The sequence below is a fragment of the Penaeus japonicus genome, unplaced genomic scaffold, assembly GCF_977035675.1.
Source record: "Penaeus japonicus unplaced genomic scaffold, GWHDUDI00000001_assembly GWHDUDI00000032, whole genome shotgun sequence".
NCBI lineage: Eukaryota > Metazoa > Arthropoda > Malacostraca > Decapoda > Penaeidae > Penaeus > Penaeus japonicus.
In genome coordinates this window covers 28,133,447-28,138,446 of record NW_028234434.1, presented here as the reverse complement: position 1 = coordinate 28,138,446, position 5,000 = coordinate 28,133,447, and positions in this window count along the sequence as shown.

Sequence of the window (5,000 nt, the reverse complement as noted above, 5' to 3'; positions counted from 1 at the left end):
AGAGCTAAAGAAGAGAGAGGGAAGATGGCGAGAGTCGTAAATAGCACAAATAGCCTATGCAGAGTCTACCCTGAGCCTATAAGCCTCATCCCAAGGAACGGCTCAGCACGAGAGACAGAATAGCATTGAAATAACAATCTTTTGGCATTGATATTGTTGATATCATTAATATTGTTTTTTATTTATAATCAGTATTGTTACGTTGTTTAGTATCATGATTGTTTTTATGTTATTGTATTTTGTTATACTGATTATCACGTATAATTGCTCTGTAAAATCATCCTTCTCTCTAACTCTTTCTCTCATTCTCTCTTTCTTCTCTCTCTTTCTCTTTCTCTTTTTTTTTCTCTCTCTCTTTCTCTCGTTCTCCCTCTTTAACTTTACCTTTCTTTTCCTCTCTCTATCTCTTTCCCTTTCGCTCTTTTTCTCTCTCTCTTTCACTTTCTCTCTCTCTCTCTTTCTATCTCTCTCCCTCTCTTTCTCTTTCTCTTTCTTTTTCTCTCTCTCTTTCTCTTTCTTTCTCTTTTTCTCTTTTCCCCTCTCTCTCTTTGTCCTTTTCTTTTTCTTTCTCTCTCCCTTATCATCCCCTTCTCTCTCTCCTGAATGCGTGTTATTATTAACAAGGAAGGAATAAAAAAAAAAAAAAAAAAAAAATCATATTTCAAATTCAGAGAATTTTCAAAATGTTAAAAGAATCTCCATCTTCACGATTATTACTATAATGATAATCAATATCACTGTCATCATTATCATTATGCTATATCATAAGCATCACCATCGTACCAACAACAACAACAATAACAACAGTGACGTCACCAAAATTTTCACCATAACTATCACCACCATCATCATCCGCATCAACACCATCCTCTCCATCATCATCACCATCACCATCATCATCATCATCTACACCATCACCATCATCAACACCACCATCACCATCATCAACACCATCACCATCATCACCATCCGCGTCATCACCATCACCATCATCAACACCATCACCATCACCTCCATCATCATCATCATCATCACCATCATCATCATCATCATCATCATCATCAACACCATCATCATTAACGCGAAACCAGGGGAGAAAACTGACAAGGTAGGGGCACGAGGCGCACGTGATCGTAGGGGAAAAAGGGGAGGTGGCGGAAGGGTGCGGGGGAAAAAAAGGAGTCGCTAACAAGTGTCGCCGCGTGTGTTCTAGGGGGGAAAGGGAGGGTGGAATTAGTGGGGGCGGGGTTGGGTGGGTGGGTGGGTGGGGGCGGGGATTGGGGGGCGCTAAGTGGGAGGAGGAGGGAGGGGAGTGGAGGGGGGATGAAGATAGGGATGGGAGGAAGGAAGGCTGGGAGGAGGGAAAGAGGGAGAGAGAATGAGGGAGGGAAGGAGCGAAGGAGGGAGGGAAGAAGGGAAAGGAGAATGAGAGAAGGAGAGAGAAAAAGACATCTTGAGAAAGGGGAAAGACAGAGCGCGGGGTGGGGGAAAAGGGGAAGGACGGAGAGCGGGTTGGGGGAAAGGGGGAGGACGGAGGGCGGGTTGGGGGGAAAGGGGGAGGACGGAGGGCGGGTTGGGGGGAAAGGGGGAGGACGGAGGGCGGGTTGGGGGGAAAGGGGGAGGACGGAGGGCGGGTTGGGGGGAAAGGGGGAGGACGGAGGGCGGGTTGGGGGGAAAGGGGGGGGACGGAGGGCGGGTTGGGGGGAAAGGGGGAGGACGGAGGGCGGGTTGGGGGGAAAGGGGGGGGAGGAGGGAGGGGTAGGGGGGAAGGGGGGGGGGGCGGAGGGCGGGATGGGGGGGACGGGGGAGGACGGAGGGCGGGTTGGGGGGAAAGGGGGGGGAGGGGGGCGGGGTGGGGGGAAGGGGGAGGAGGGGAGCGGGTTGGGGGGAAAGGGGGGGAGGAGGGCGGTTTGGGGGGAAAGGGGGAGGACGGAGGGCGGGTTGGGGGGAAAGGGGAGGACGGAGGGCGGGTTGGGGGAAAGGGGAGGGACGGAGGGCGGGTTGGGGGGAAAGGGGAGGACGGGGGGCGGGGTGGGGGAAAGGGGGGGGACGGAGGGCGGGGTGGGGGGAAAGGGGGAGGGGGGGGGGGGGGTGGGGGGAAAGGGGAGGACGGAGGGGGGGGTGGGGGGAAGGGGGAGGGAGGGCGGGTTGGGGGGAAAGGGGGGGGGAGGAGGGCGGGTTGGGGGGAAAGGGGGGGACGGAGGGGGGTGGGGGGAGGGGGAGGACGGGGGCGGGGGTGGGGGGGGGGAGGGAGGAGGGGGGGTTGGGGGGAAAGGGGGAGGGGGAGGGCGGGTGGGGGGGAGGGGGGGGGGAGGGGGGTTGGGGGGAAAAGGGGGGGGGGAGGGGGGGGGGGGGGGAAGGAGGGGGGGGACGGAGGGGGGGGTTGGGGGGGGGGGAGGACGGAGGGCGGGGGGGGGAAAGGGGGAGGGGAGGGCGGGGTTGGGGGGGGGGGAGAGGGGAGGGGGGGGGTGGGGGGGGGAAAGGGGGGGGGGGGAGGGGGGTTGGGGGGGAGGGGGAGGGACGGAGGGCGGGTTGGGGGGAAAGGGGGGGGGGGAGGGCGGGTTGGGGGGGAAGGGGAGGAGGAGGGGGGGGGGGGGGAAGGGGGAGGGGGGGGGGGGGGGGGGGGGGAGGGAGGGGGGGGGGGGGGGGGGGGGAGGGGGGGGGGGGGGGAGGGGGGGGGGAGGGGGGGGGGGGGGGGAGGGAGGGGGAGGGGGGGGGGGGGGGGGGGGGGGGGGGAGGGGGGGGGGGAAGGGGGGGGGAGGGGGGGGGGGAGGGGGGGGGGGGGGAGGGGGGAGGGGGGGAGGGGGGGGGGGGGGGAGGGAGGGGGGGGGGGGGAGGGGGGGGAGGGGGGGGGGGGGAGAAGGGGGGGGGAGGGGGGGGGGGGGGGGGGGGGGGGGGGGGGGGGGGGGGGGGGGGGAGGGGGGGGGGGGGGGGGGGGGGGGGGGGGGGGGGGAGGGGGGGGGGGGGGGGGGGGGGGAGGGGGGGGGGGGGGGGGGGGGGGGGGGGGGGGGGGGGGGGAGGGGGGTTGGGGGGGGGGGGGGTGGGGGGGGGGCGGAGGGGGGGGGGGGGGGGGGGGAGGAGGGGGAGGGGGAGGGGGGGGGGGGGGGTGGGGGGAGGGGGGGGGGGGGGGGGGGGGGGGAGGGGGGGGGGGGGGGGGGGGGGGGGGGGGGAGGGGAGGGGGGGGGGGGAGGGGGGGGGAGGGGGGGGGGGGGGGGGGGGGGGGGAGGGGGGGGGGGGGGGAGGGGGGGGGGGGGGGGGGGGGGGGGGGGGGGGAGGGAGGGGGGGGGGGGAGGGGGGGGAGGGGGGAGGGGGGGGTGGGGGAAGGGGGAGGGGGGGGGGGGTGGGGGAGGGGGGGGGGGGGGGGGGAGGGGGGGGGGGGGAGGGGGGGGGGGGGGGAGGGGGGGGGGGGGGGGGGGAGGGGGGGGGGGGGGGGGGGGGAGGGGGGGAGGGGGGGGGGGAGGGGGGGGGGGGGGGGGGAGGGGGGGGGGGGGGGGGGGGGGGGAGGGGGGGGGGGGGGGAGGGGGGGAGGGGGGGGGGGGGGGGGAGAGGGGGAGGGAGAGGGGAGAGAGGGGGGGGGGGGGGGAGGGGGGGGGGGGGGGGGAGGAGGGGGGGGGGGAGGGGGGGGGGGGGGGGGGGGGGAGGGGGGGGGGGGGGGGGGGGAGGGGGGGGGGGGGGGGGGGGGGGGGGGGAGGGGAGGGGGGGGGGGGGGAGGGGGGGGGGAGGGGGGGGGGGGGGGGGGGAGGGGGGGGAAGGGGGAGGAGGAGGGGGGGGGGGGGGGGGAGGGGAGGGGGGGGAGAGGGGGGGGGGGGGGGGAAGGGGGGGGGGAGGGGGGGGGGGGGGAAAGGGGGGGGGAGGGGGGGGGAAGGGGGGGGGAGGGAGGGGGGGGAGGGGGGGGGAGGGGGGGGGGGGGGGGGGTGGGGGGGGAGGTAGGAGGGGGGGGGGGGAGGGGGGGGGGGGGGGGGGGGGGGGGGGGGGGGGAGGAAGGGGAAAGGGGGGAGAGGGGGGGGGGGGAGGGGGGGGGGGGGGGGGGGGGGGGGAGGGGGAGGGGGGGGGAAGGGGGGGGGGGGGGGGGGGGGGGGGGGGGGGGGGGGGGAGGGGGGAGGGGGGGGGGGGGAGGGGGGAGGGGGGGGGGGGGGGGGGGGGAGGGAGGGGGGGGGGGGGGGGGGGGGGGGGGGGGGGGGGGGGGGAGGGAGGGAGGGGGGGGGGGGGGAAGGGGGAGGAGGAGGGGGGGGGGGGAGGGGGGGGAGGGAGGGGGGGGGGGAAAGGGGGGGGAGGAGGGGGGGGGGGGGGGAGGGGGGGCGGGTGGGGGGGGGGGGGGGGGGGGGGTTGGGGGGGGGGGGAGGGGGGGTGGGGGGAAAGGGGGGGGGAGGGGGGTTGGGGGAGGGGGGGAGGGGGGGGTGGGGGGGGGGAGGGGGGGGGGTGGGGGGGGGGAGGGGGGGGGGGTTGGGGGGGGGGGGAGGACGGAGGGGGGGGGGGGGAGGGGGGGGGGAGGGGGGGTTGGGGGGGGGGGGGGGAGCGGGGGAGGAGGGGGGGGGGGGCGGGGGGGGGAGGAGGGGGGGGGGGGGCGGCGGGGAGGGGGGGGGGGCGGGAGGGGGGGGGGGGGGGGGGAGGGGGGGGGGGGGGGAAAGGGGAGGGGGGGAGGGGGGGGGGGGGGGGGAAAGGGGGAGGGGGGGGGGGGGGGGGGAGGGGGGGGGGGGGAGGGGGGGGGGGGGGGGGGGGAGGGGGGGGGGGGGGGGGGGGAGAGGGGGAGGAGGGGAGGGGGGGGGGGGGGGGGGGGGGAGGGGGGGGGGGGGGGGGGGGGGGGAGGGGGGGTTGGGGGGGGGGGAGGGGAGGGGGGGGTTGGGGGGGGGGGGAGGGGGGGGGGTTGGGGGGAAAGGGGGGAGGAGGGGGGGTTGGGGGGAAAGGGGGGGGGACGGAGGGGGGTGGGGGGAGGGGGGGAGGGGGAGGGGGGTTGGGGGGGGGGGAGGAGGAGGGGGGTTGGGGGGGTGGGGGGGGAGGGG